This window comes from Triturus cristatus, chromosome 5_2 (assembly GCF_964204655.1).
Source record: "Triturus cristatus chromosome 5_2, aTriCri1.1, whole genome shotgun sequence".
Taxonomy (NCBI): domain Eukaryota; kingdom Metazoa; phylum Chordata; class Amphibia; order Caudata; family Salamandridae; genus Triturus; species Triturus cristatus.
The window spans coordinates 659,734,144-659,748,499 of record NC_140588.1 but is presented as its reverse complement, the minus strand read 5'-3'; positions in this window follow the sequence as shown (position 1 = coordinate 659,748,499).

Here is a 14,356-nt window from a genome sequence, read left to right as displayed (position 1 = left end):
ATCAATGCCACATTCTGATTTTATGCATATGTTATTCCACTGTCCATGCAGTCATACTTTGTGGCTATACGTTTGTAAACAAATTACTACAATTTTTTATGTAAACATTCCATATTCCATACCTAATTGATTCTTAGGAAACATTGCTCCTGATTGGGAAGGTTTCCCTTACAAACACAAGTTATTTGACCTTTTGCTGGCTGTTGGACTTGGCCCTTCGTGTAAGGTAGGACATGCCCTGGTGTGTGTGGCATGTCCTAATAGTGAATTACAGCCATTTTCATTTTTCACTATTGCAAGGTTACCTGTCCCCCATAGGCCAGAATTGGCAGTTTGAATATTACATCTTATCATCCTAACTGACTCGGGGAACATGGTAGAAATTCGAGTTTAGTATGCCTGAATTCAGAATGATAAAATTCATCTTTTAGTGAAGTTGGTTTTAACATTCTGTGTTTGAAAATACCACTTTTAGAAAGTAGGTATTTTCTTGTCTAACCATCCAAACCTGCCCCTGCTAGGCTGTGTATTCCTTGTTTGGAGTTTGAGTGACAGGGGCTGGGGAATTCCTGGAGACAGGGTGAGTCAGCACAGGACTGAATAGAGAGATCTCCATGTAGATGAGTGGGAGGAGTTGCACCTGGGACCTGAATAGGGCTGTGCTTTCCCTCCACAATGCTGGCTCCACCTCCTGTGGTGCGTCTGATGTCTCTGCCCTGCACTCTGAAAGGAAAGAAGGAGTCATGTAAACAAAGTGCTCCAGGACTGATCACAACTGGTTTGGACTAGGCAAAGGCCTCTCAGAGAACAAAGAGAAACTGGGTATAAATATTGGGACCCAAACCCAAGAACTTTAGATCACTTTGGGAAACAAGAAGAAACCTCTGCTGAGGAGAGGAACCAAGAAGAAACTGAGGAGAGACTATCCCTGAAACTGGGGGATTGGCCTGCAGGGGTTGCCTACTCCCAAAGAGAGGAGAAAGGAACTTTGTGTGTACTTTTGCTCAACTTGTGAAGGATCTCCAAGGGCTTGGAAAAGAGCTTGTCTCCTGCTGAAGTCTCAGGGACAACAGACTTCAACCACCAGCTCCCCAGAGTTCTTTGGAAGTGCCTGCTGCTGTTTTGGGCCTTCTGAGGGACTGCGTGTCGCAAGGAGCTGGAAGCGTGACTCACTGAGAAGAAGCTTGTCGCCGCCACTGCTGTCGCATCACTGAACAAGGGTGTCACTGCTGTAGCTGTCGCATTGCACCTCATCACGAAAAGCGCCCCGCAACACCAAAGAAGCGTGTCGCAGCCATCGTGGCTGACGCATTGCACCGCATCGAGGAAGAAGCCTGTTACCGTCGCAGCCGCTGCCATCGCATCTTGGATGACGCTGCTGCAGCTGTCGCATTGCACCGCATCAAGAAAAACGCCTCGCATCCACGGAGAAGCATGTCGCTGTCGGAGCTGCTGCCGTCGCATCACTGAACAAGGGTGTCACAGCTGTAACTGTCGCATTGAGCGGAAGCGTCTCGCATCGCTGGAGAAGAGTGTCGCCGCCAAAGCCGCTGTCGTCGCATAACTGGACAAGGGTGTCGCCGCTGCAGATGACGCATCAAGCCGAGATCTCTTGCAACATCGGCGAAGCGAGCCGCATCAGGAAGATCTTCACGTCTTTATTTCTTTGCACCAAACTTTCCTCGCATCAACATCGTTGCAACACTTTCGTTGCCCTGCGTGTCGCATCTAAAGGTACATTGACTTAAATTGTTGCATTTAAGAACTAAAGAGACTTAAGCTAACTATTACCATTTTTAAGTAACAGTATTGTGGATTTTTGTCGTTTATGGTCCTGTGGTAAATCTATATAAAGAATACTTGTTTTTTATTTAAAACCTGTGTGGTGTCCATCTGTAGTGTTATCACTTGATTACTGTATGTGTTCACAGATGCTTTAAACACTGCCTCTGAGATAAGCCTGCCTGCTTGTGCCAAGCTACCAAGGGGGTGAGCAGGGGTTATTTTATGAGTGTACCCCTTTACCCTGACTAGAGGCGAGGGTCCCTATTTGTCACAAGTGCATACCTGTGCCAACTAGAGACCCCCAAGTCTAACACTTACTGTAGCCTTCCATCAAATTACTACACATTGGAAAGATGCTTTAAATGTTCATTAAAAAGCATGGTGATATGTTGTATGTTTTCATCATAGATTGCAAATAACAACAACAATACCAATACTGATACTTTTCTTTATACTCGCATTTAATTGCGAGGGAACATATTGAAAGAAAACAACATGAACCTTAGACCTCTCTTTCCGTCGAGTTAATCAATAAATTCTTTTATTCATTTTTTCACACCTTCAATTTAGTGATTTGTCGAAACCTCAAAAATACAACACAAAGTTATGACTACAAAATTGTAAAAATTGTATAAATTACACCTACATTCTTTACACACTCCATCCATTCTTTTCATGACAGGCCCTATTCAGGTGCAAGGAAAACTTATCTCACAACTCTACATTCAGCCAAGGTCTATTCAGCTCAGCTCTGAGTCATCCAGGAAGGGCCAGGCACACATCAACCCCCCCAGTGGCATTCTACAGTGAATGCACATCCCCAGCCCCTGTCACTCAAAAACCAGACAGTCAATAAACAAACATGAAGAGGCACACAGAATGGTTAAACGAGAAAATGCTTACTTTCTAAAAGTGGTATTTTCAAACACGCTACTTAAAAACCATCTTTACTAAAAGATGTGTTATTAAATTCTGAGTTCAGAGGGCCTAAACTTTATTTCTCAATCTTGTCCCAATGGGAAGTTATACTTGTAAGATGTTTCAAAGTATTTACCATTCTATCCTATTGGACAGATAGCCTTTCCTTAGTGAAAAATTAAATTGTCATGGATTCACTATCACGACATGTCATACACACCAGTACATATCCTACCTTTCACATACACTGCATCCTGCTCAGGGGAGTAGCTAGGGCCTCCAATAGGGGTGCCTTACATGTAAGAAAAGGGAAGGTTAGGGCCTGGCAAGTGGGTGCACTTACCAGGTCGACATGGCAGTTAACAAACTGCACACAGACACTGCAGTGGCAGGTCGGAGAAACCTTTTGAGGGATATTCATGTTGGTGGCAAAATCACTGCTGCAGGCCCACTAGCAACATTTGAGTTACAGGCCCTGGCACTCAGAACACTTTACTAGGGACTTACTAGTAAGTCAAATATGCCAATCAGGGAGAACCAATTATAATCACAATTTACACAGAGATAGCACTTGCACTTTGCCACTGACCAGCAGTGGCAAAGTGCCCAAAGCATCTAAGCAAGCAAAAACAAAATCCACCACAGCATCAAAAATACAAGAGGTAGAGGCAAAAATTCAGGGGAAACCACACCAAAGATGCCAAGTCTAACATTAGTCAATTCTTATCATTTCAATATTTTAAATACTGTTACTCATGTTGACATGTATTATTTCATATTTTACTTATCTTCATTGATTGCCTAAATGAATTCAGAGAATATGTTTCTCTTTTTTTCTTCCATTTTTTTTTGTTCCTTACTTCTACTCTTATTTTTCTTTCTAATGCTTTATTGAATAACACGTATACTTTATTATATCTTTCTCTTATTGTATAATATGCCTATAAATACTTTCAGAGTATGTATCATTGCTCTTTTTGCTTCACATTAAAGCATATCATATTTAAACAAAAAAAAGACTAGCAGGAAATGTTTAAATTAGTAGGTAGTACTACTAACCTACTGTTGAATTACTACAAAACTTCAAAGGTAGCTTGAAGTCTGAGCTAGAGTTGGCAGCAATCGCATACGACACTCTAGAATATTTATGTGGAATTACAACAAAATTAAGTAGAATTATGCACAATAATGCAAGGAGAGTAATCCTGCATTTGGTGTTATTTTCTTAGCACAGAATGCATCCTAGAGTCCATAATGGTCCCACGGATACATTTTGAGCTAGTGTATCAGAATACTAACAGCAGCAGACAGCATCCACTCGGGCTCTCTAAATTGGTTGTTTCTCTGCTCATAAGGTAGGATTTGAGCTCCAAATTACTCTTGATTACGCGAGCAGGCATAATGGCTTAATTTTTGGTAATTTCATATCACAAGAATAATGTGGAATTACCGAATTTCTGAGATTTCACCCAGGCCTAGCCTAATCACAGCCAATATTTTAATGACTGTATTTTGGGATCTGACTTGATTTCACCTGTTAGTTGCCCCGATATACCATGGGAGGTGATACAGCTGAAAGTCAGGCTTAGTTACTAGATAAATAATGACATGGCAGCAGCTCAGTTTTCAATGTTAGGGTCAAAAGTGGTAATACTTTTTGTGAGTCCCAATATAGACACGAACTGGTATCTCAGTACATGGTAATAAAAAATCCCTTTTCAGTCCAAGAGCCACACTCAATGGTTGGTTCGGAGGAAGTCCGCCCATTGAGATTGAACCGTGGTATGCAATATTTCGAAAGTTACATTGTATTGTCTATTTTTTACCTAATACAAATATTTTACTTTAGTTCAGACTCTTTGGTGTTCATTACTTACAAGTATTTTTTAAGCCTGTATGACTGCTGCACACCCAGTAAAATACTGATGCTGCCAGGTATGGTATTAACCGGATGTATAATTAAGATATCATGTACGTTTTCGGGAACTTGGAATTGGGGATCATGCAATAATAGTACATGCTTTCCCCACCTTCCAAAGTGTGCATTCCAGGAATTTGCGCAGTTTGCAACCTCAACTTGCATTAAGTTCCCCAAGGTGAAAATTATGTGTGAAAACTCCCGTAGAAAGCACAATTATTGCCTCGTTATAATCGCATTTGAGCGCACGAAGCCGTTTTACCTCCAATCTAATATATATCGGGCTCTTGTCATGAGAACCGGAGGACGATATTTCCTTGACAAGTCTGTGTACACCTGCAAAACATGTGCTTATATTACTGGTATTGCTAAACACGCAGCAAGCAGTACATTGTAATTGGTTCACCTGCTCTCTCAAGAGGCTTTTCACATTTTCTATTCACTGACATTCTTCGGATTCAGTAATTTTATTTTCCCTCAGCAAAAGTATTTCTGCATTGACCTTTCTCTCTTCTCTTTACCTTTCTCCCCTTGAGGGTTTTCCTGCACCCACCTGAGGGTGACCTCCATTGACACTTTCTTTTTCTACAGCCTATTATTTACTCATCTTTATTTAGACTGAGCAGTGCGGATGAAGTGAGCTGACCTTTCTCGAGCATCTGGTCGAATGCATCAAACCTACTTGATAGTTTAGCCAAGGACGAAGTTGTGAAAGATAATCTTGCCATAATAATATGAGTTTTTAAGAAGGAAGGAAGTGTCAGAATTGGTGTTATGTTTATCTGTCAAAAAGACTCCTGCTTTCTCATGAAATCATAGACGTCAGGAATTCTTCTTTCTTATGTTGGCTAGAAGAGTCATATCAAAATATGTTCGCAGTATTGGAATATCGTGGGAAAATTCTCATTAAGAAACTGATCTTACTGAGACACATTACTTTATATGAGAAGATGGTTGCTGATGAGGGCTACCAACATTTATTTAAGGGGTTCACACTTATTTGTCCTCATCTCAATCAATCCTCAATCAATTAATCAATCAAACATTTATAAAACGCTGCAAATCACCCATAGGAGTTTCTAGGTGCTGGAGCTGTAGCTAATACATGGAGGTACGGTCATTCAAAGAACTTAGGGGCAGATTTATGTTGCACTTGCGCCACTTTTGCGCCGCCGTTGCGTCACTTTTGTGACGCAGCAGCGGCGCAAATCCTGCGCCATGGTGCGGGGTATTTACAACGTGACGCATCTGGGAGATGCGTCACGTTGTAAAGCCCTGCGCCACATGTAGGCGTTCCAGGGCAGGTGGGGGCGTTCTGAAGCAGGAACGCCTCCTAAAAGTGGCTGAGTGAAATCTACAAGATTTCACTCAGTCACTTTTAGGCCCATGCTTCGTCAAAACCCTGCGCCTGCTTGAAGCAGGCGTAAGGATTGACGCAGCATTGTATAGATAGGGCCCCCCAGATCATTGCTGGAGCTGCGTCGCGCTTGCGACGCAACTCCAGCAATGCGCCACTTTTCGGCACAGATGCGTCACGCATCTGTGCCGTTTTTGCCCCATGGTGTGCCGCATTATAAATGCGGCGCATCCATGGTGGCGCAGCTGTGGCGCATAATAACTGGCGCATCCCTGCTGATATGCAGGGATGCGCCATTCGTCATAAATCTGCCCCCAGGTCTTTAGCTTGCTTCTGAATTTCTGGAGTGACGGTGCAATACTGAGGTGCAGGGGAGGCCGTTCCAAACTTTGGCCACCAGGTGCGAGAAGAAGCGTACCCCATTGTTGGTTCAGTGGACATGTAGTGTGTCTGCAAGGGAGAGGGTTACTGATAGAAGGTGTCTGGCGGTTTGGTGGAAGGTCAGGCATTTGTTGTTGTAAACCGGTCCTTTGTTGTGCAGGTTCTTGTTTGTTGGGTCAGAATATTGAACTGACATCTCCTCTGGATCTTCAGCCAGTGCAGATGTGGTGTGATGTGAGTTCTTCTAGGGAGGTCGAGCATGAGTCTTTTCGCTGGGTTTTGTATTGTCTGAAGTCTTTTCAGGAGGCGTGAGGTGATTCCTACGGAGCGCATGTTTCTGTCGTCCAGTCTGCTGGTGAAGTGGGCCTGTGTGATGGTCCATCTGGTGTAAACAAGGAGCCACCTGCATATCTTGCTCAGAATACGGAAGGTGAGGAAGCAGGCAGATGAGATTGCTTTGACTTGTTTCTTCATGGATAGCTTGCTATCCAGGATAATGCCGAGGTTTCGGGCATGGGATTTAGGGCTGGGGTTGGCCTGCGTATGTGGGACACCATGTGTCTTTCAATGGTGAGGGATTGTTTACAAAGATGAGAACCTCGGTCTTGTCTGTGTTGAGTTTAAGACAGATGTCTTTCATCCAGTCCGTAACATTTATCATGCAACTGTGGAAAATGGCTTTGGTAGTGAAGGGGTCTATTGACAGTGAGAGGATGAGCTGGGTATTGTCGGAGTAGGAGATGATGTTGAGTCCATATGATCTGACGGAGTTTGCCAGGGGTGTCATGTAGGTGTTGAAGAGGGTGGGTCTGACCAATGATCCTTGGGGGACTCCACAAATGATCTTCTTGGGTTCTGATGTTATCCTTTGGGATTTGTTGGTGAGGCATGAGGCAATCCATTTGAGGGCTTCTCTTTGGATCTCGATGTAGTAGAGTATGTTGATCTGGATGTGATGAGAGACTGTGTCAAATGCAGCAGACAGTTCCAGGAGGATGAGGGCTGCTATTTCTCTGTAGGAGTGCTCTGATGTCGTCTGTGGATGCCATTTCCCCAGAGAAAGAGAAGGAGGGGAAAGAGAAGAACAAAAAAAGAAAACAGACAATCAGTCACAAAGGGAGAAGACAGAAACCTGTGAGTTAGATACTGGGACAGGAAGTGTCTGGCAGTGTATTAAAAAGCCCTGAGGTGGATTCTGGACTATGCATTCTTACATTTTATGGTGCTGGCTGGGAGGGTGGACATAGCCACCTATTAAGTTACAAATAGAGCACTGATAAAACACATTGAAAACTATCACAGCAATTGTGCCCAGGTTGTAAGTGGTCTTTATTTTGTGTAAAACAAAGTCATAACCACAATAATGCTGCCTTTAAGATTAGCATAATACAGCAAACAACAGTTATACTAGTGGACAATGCTGCTTTGGACACCTGGTGCCATATCCACTGTTGAGTCAGTGCAGCAGGACACCTTTAACAAGTTGTGTCCTGTGCCAACTGGGGCATTGTACCCTATTACCATTAATGCACTACCCACAGAGCAGCCTCAAATGTGCACCTGTGCTGGGGGCAGCTAATTAGTAAAAGAGCAGCTGCTTAAAGCAGCCATTCCATATTGCAGCTCTGCAAGAAGCACATGCCTGCCCTTTAAAGGGTGGAGACAGAGATTGGCTTGCAGGTGGGTGCTGTGAGTGACTGTTCCTTCCTATAGTACAATGTCTGGTGGGTCCACAGGACCAACTTTATCACTCCAAGAGGGCTGCCTTTAGAGGACGCATTAATTGTGTGCAGCCTCTTTGTGCTCCCATACAATCCTCCTCCTGACTGCCTCTTTACATTCATGAAACAGCATGGGTTAGAGGTACAATATCTCCCTTATTTGCATGAGTCACTCAAACAATTAATTTGTATTTTTATAATGCAGCTCTTTATCCTCAGGGTTATCAATGGTCTAGGTCACTGGGCCCAGTCAAAAAGCCAGGTCTTGAGATTCTTCCTCATTTCCACCAGAGAGGTTCATGTCCAGAGGTGGAGGCCACTTCAGGACCTGGTGGGAGGTATGAGAAGGGATGGCCTTGAATGTGATATCAATGGATGTGTGGTGATTGCACAAGGGTGAGGGAGGTAGAGCTGTTGTAAATTAAAGCAGAATGTGATTAAGCATTTACTGAAAACATTAATGCTTCCCCTTTAGATCGTGTTTTCTTCGTTATGTTGACAGAAGTCCGGACTCCATTTTGTATTGACATGCTGCCACGTGTTCGTCACGAGGAGAGTCCGACCTCTGTGTTAGTTGCTCCTGTAATCTGCCTAGTAACAGTTTATAAATAGCTCTCTTGTCCATCTGGCGCATGCCCAGACTTGACCACATCTGTTATAATTAGCTTTGCTTGACCATGTGTTTTCGCGGGCTCAAAGAGTATGTTAGCTCCGCCCATGTATTGATTCAGTATCGAGAATGACCATAAACGGTAATGTTCTTCGACCTCATGTTGTATCCACCCACTATGAGCCCCTCTGTTGTGTATAAAAGGGGACTGTGTACGCAAGTTCTTTGTGCTACTCCATGCAATACTGAAGAGTGTTGTGTGGATTGTAGGACCACCCTTAAGGGTTAATAAACGTTGTTTTTGTACTTTGCAGTTTCCGTGCCAACTTCCTTATAGATTCCGTTACAGGAGAGCGAACCCTTGTGCTTTGCGGGCCTAGCTGGGGGCCTGTATTCATCAATTGGCGCCCGTCACGTGGGGCTCATCGGCGACTCGGATGCTCGAAGGACTGGTCGCGACGAAGGTGAGGAGTTTGGCCGGGGACGTGATCACTGCCAGTGGCGTCTTAGCCCTGGCATCCCGAGGTTTTTCTTCCTTCCCTTCCGAGCTGACCGTCTGGGTGGCGCCGGTCATCGACTGAGACCTCTTCTGTCGGTCCTGCCGTGAGAGCCGTTTGGGCGATTGTGGAGCTTGGCAGTTGGAACCTGGACTCTTGATTGGTAAGAACCGTTGTACGGTACTTGCTCCGAGTTTTGAAGCCTGGTCTGGCTATTTGAGTTTGATTGATGGTGACTAGTCATATTTTGAATTTGTCTTTGTGAAAATATATGCGTTGCAACACATATAGGCAGGTAATGTGGAGAAATTTCTCCGGAGCTGTGTAAACTTTGAACGGCGCAACGATTAAGTGCCATTTTCTTTATAATATTGCACATTTTGCATTATTCCTAGCATGCCTGCTTTTAGCGCACTCCGTAAGTGGTGCTGCTGTTTTGGAAACCGGTTGAACCTCGAGGAATCTGCTCCAGCTCCCCCAGAGGGGACTCCTAATAGGGATATGTACGTGAAGCATGGTCTTTCTTCCATAATGTACAGCACGTTATGGAGGAAATACACGAAGAAGGATCCTGAGTTGCGATGGCCTTTGTATGGATCGTTTGATATACGTAAGATTGAGTATGTGGAACAGTGTATGTGTAAGCGACGTGCTCGGCAGGATATGTTTGAGTGTGTGCGATTATGGGTGAAGGAAGTGCGTGAGCGAGAGAAGCGTGAGAAAGCGCTGTTTGATAAGGAGCAACGAAAGAATGATCATGTGCGAGCGCAGGAAGCGAAGCGTCGGGAGGACAAAGAGCAAACGGACAGACAAGAGAAAGAGCATAGGCTACAAGTTTCGGGTCAATATGTTGTTCGTCAGCCGCTTTATCCTGTCCTTAATAATCCTGATGATGATTTTTATTTGCTAGATCGCTCTCCGCCCCCTTATGTTGGCGCATCTGCTCCACGGCCGCAAGATTCTGACCCGGTTTCGGGTAAGGTAGACACACGGTCCATGCTGTCGGCCGAGCAAATGGCTGAGCTTCGGACACTTTCCTTCCGTGCGCTTAAAGGCAAGGTATCCATGGAGGACTTATTTCAAACTTGGGGGCCGTGGCAGGAGAGAGATAAAGTGTATTTTCTGGGTCATTTCGTGGAAGAAGTGATTACCGCTTTCCGAAAATATTCTCATGTTCTTGAGCCTGACAAAGTGTCTTCGGACGCTAGAGCAATACGTAACGGTGCTTTTTCTCCCTCTAAGGCTCCTGAGGCGGCTCGGCGGCTGTTCGCCTTGCGGGACGAGGTGCTGGCCCTTCGAGAGAAAGCACGCCAACAAACGGAGGCGGAGAAGCAGTCGGATTCGGTTGCGGCAGGGGGCTACCCATCTACCTCCCAGTCAGATAAGGATGATGTAGTGCATGCTAAACCAATGCGAGAGGCGGCGCCTTTGTATGTTCCTCCTAAAGGAGCGGGGACTAGCCCGGACATTAATTCTGTCGATGCTAGGGGATATTTTGTGTATAATTGGGTTTATACTCCATGGCATAGAGCCGATGTTATGGCATTGAAGAATGCATTGCCTGACCCCCGTAAGAATCCAGCGGCCTTCTATGAAGAAGTCGAGGGGGCCTTGAATTCTTGCGTTATGACTTTAGCAGATATAGACCTGTTCTTTGGCCTTATTCTACCACCGGATATGTGGCGATCTGTACGAAAGGTAGATGATATAGTTGCCTTTAAGGCCCGGTGGTCTGAGCTTGAGGATGAAGACAGGGAGAGGAAGCCCGCGCAGAAACCGCCGCAGAGTATTTTAGATCTCCCCGCTGCTATTGTGACTAAGTTAAAGACGATTATCCCCCCTAAAAAGATTGACTGGAATATGTTAGCTGCATGTAAACAGAAAGTTGACGAGTCAGTTGCAGATTTCTTTACGCGCTTTGAGGAGACGTTTCATGACTTTAGTGGCCAGTCGCTTACTGACGACACAGGCCGCCACCTTTTCGCGGACAAATATGTGGCTAATCTGCTACCGGCAGTTGCGGCCCGGTTAAAAGCGAGTGAGAGTTCTTGGTCCTCCGCGACACCGACGGCCCTTCTGACCATCGCTCAGTATTATGAGCGTCAGGAGCACGAGGCGAAGGGCCAGGAGGAGAAGAAATCGAAAGATCTCAAAACCAAGGTGATGTTAGCACAAGTATATGGCCCGCCCCGACGGGGTAATAATAATAGAGGAAGGGGCGGATCTTATGGTCCCCCTTCGGGCCGATCTGATTTGAATAGGAACCAGTGTGCGTACTGCAAGCAGTTGGGCCATTGGGCCAGGGATTGCCCAGCGTTGCGTGCTTCGCGCCAGGGGCACACTCCGGGTGGCCCGAGAGGTAGAGGGGGTTTCTCGAACTTTAGAGGGAATTCTAACGATAATGTCCGTTTCGATACTGCTGGACAGCACCGAGATAGCTCAAATGTTTTTGATCGCCAGCACCAGTATCATGTATCGGACATCGATCAATCGGGATATCATGATTCTCAGCATGCATAGGAATGCGTTGGATGGGGGTCCAAATCAGTTGAGGTGCCGGTCGATCAGACGGGTCCTTATGTATCGGCTGAGGTTTTAGGTTCTACTGATCAGTTCCTAGTGGATACAGGAGCGACACGTAGTGCATTGTCTAGGTACTTGGTTCCGGGGGCTCCCCCATCCGGCTCAATAGTTACATCGGTAGGGTTTGACGGTACACTCTCCCGAAGCCCTCTTTCACAGCCCCTTGCATTTAAAGTTGATTGTTTTTCTGCGCCCTGTCCGTTTCTGCTTGCTCCGTATACACCGGATAACATTATGGGCCTTGATATGTTAAAGTACTTTAGGGCTACAATCCGCTGCTCCCCTGAGGGTGTGAGGGTGATCTTAAATGACAACTATCCCAGGTCTGGGCGGATGTGTACGATATCAGAGGATGCATTGTTGGCTACCCTCCCCCGAGCTTTATGGGCGACTTCGGACACAGATGTGGGGCAAATGGTGATTCCTCCGGTCCACATTAGTGTCCAGGAGGGGGCGGTGCTACCACGCCTCCCGCAGTATCGTATTTCCCAGGAGGGCGAGGAAGCTCTCATACAGATTGTGCAGGATTTGATCGCAGTAGGAGTAGTGGAAGAAGTTCCCTATAATATCTGTAACAGTCCGATTCTCCCTATTCTGAAAAAGGATACAGATGCAAAGGTCTATCGGTTCATAATTGATTTGAGGGAGGTAAATAAGATCGTGATACCTCAGTACCCAGTGGTCTCCGATATCACGACGTTGCTTACCTTGGTCCCGCCTACGACGACCATGTTCTCAGTGATTGATTTGAAAAATGCCTTCTTTTCTATTCCCATTCACCCTGATAGCCGATTTCTTTTTGGGTTCACATTAAACAATAGATCTTATCGTTTTTGTAGAATTCCCCAGGGCTACACAGAAAGCCCTAGTATTTATAGTCAGGCTTTGAAACGACAGTTGGACTCCTTTGCCTTACTCGAGGGGGTCGCCCTCATTCAATATGTCGATGACATCTTGTTGGCGGCTGACACCCTGGAGTTGTGCGAGAAAAGCACGCTAGCCTTACTTTCCTTTTTAGCATCCCACAATCACAAGGTCTCTAGGAAGAAATTGCAATTCTGTAGACCAAAGGTGACTTATTTGGGTCACCTTTTGTCTAAGGAGGGGCGTGCACTCACACCAGATCGTATCCAAGTAATTTTGGACACACCGAGACCATCCACGCAGAAGGATGTGCGTGCATTTTTGGGTCTTGTTTCTTTTTGTAGACAGTGGATATTGGGGTTTTCACACATAGCTAAGCCATTACTAGCTCTCTTGACAAAAGACACGCCCATCCCAATCCCTTGGTCAGATGAGTGTGACGCTGCTTTTCAGCAATTGAGACAGGCCCTTTGTTCAGCACCAGTGTTAGGGACCCCTGATTATACAAAACCCTTTTCGTTGTATGTGCATGAGAAAGATGGATGTGCATTATCAGTCTTAGTGCAGATGCACGGCGATAAGCAGCGCCCTTGTGCATATTTTTCGGCTGTACTTGATCCTGTCGCCCGAGCATTACCAGGGTGTTTTCGCTCGGTTGCGGCGACAGCTGTGTCAATACGCCAAAGTGAAGGAATTGTGTTGTCCCATAAGCTGTTGGTGTTAGTCCCCCACGCTGTTGATGCCCTGCTTAATCAAACAAAGACGCAGCATTTGACCAGTGCCCGTTTAACGGGATATGGGTTGACGCTTTTGGCTCCTCATATTACGTTAAAAAGGTGCGTGACATTAAACCCGGCCACATTGTTGCCATACCCCGAGACCCAGCCTGAGGCGCAGAAAGCGCATGATTGTATTCTTGTGACTGAGGAACAAACAAAGGGTCGTATTGATCTCCAGGATACGCCCTTTTCAGAGGTAGATGGAGAATTGTGGGTAGACGGATCATGCCTGAAGCTACCAGATGGTACGACTTCAGCAGCGTATGCAATTACCACGTTACAGACGATAGTGGAGACAGCACGCATACCGCAGAAATCAGCTCAAGCAGCGGAACTGATAGCGTTAACACGAGCGTGTGAGCTCAGTACAGGATTGTGTGTGAATGTTTACACAGATAGCCGCTATGCCTTCGGAGTAGCGCACGATTTCGGCCTACTCTGGAAGGAGAGAGGGTTCTTAACGTCACATGGGGTACAGATAATGCATGGGGAGTTAGTCCACAATCTCTTAACCGCATTGACATACCCGAAGAAAATTGCCATTGTTAAGTGTAGTGCCCATAGGAAAGTAGTTGATAAAGTTGGAAAAGGGAATGCGTTAGCGGATCGAGTAGCACGGGAGACTGCGATGCAGCCCGGCGCTACTGCCATGTATGTAGTAAAGTCACAGGTGGAAAGATGGCGTGATGCGAAGGAAGAAGTGCGAGAAATACAAAGGACCGCTTCTGACAAAGAGCGGGAACGATGGGCTAGCGAAGGAGAACTGGATGATGAGGGTTGTTGGAGAAATAAGCAGATGGATAGATGGAAATTACCCACGGCTTTTGTACGACCTATGGTTCAGATGGCACATGGGCTAGCACATGTTGGAGCTTCCGCAATTGTGAAATTGCTTACCCAAGTCTGGGAGCATCCAGAGATTGCTAGCACGGCAAAAAGGGTG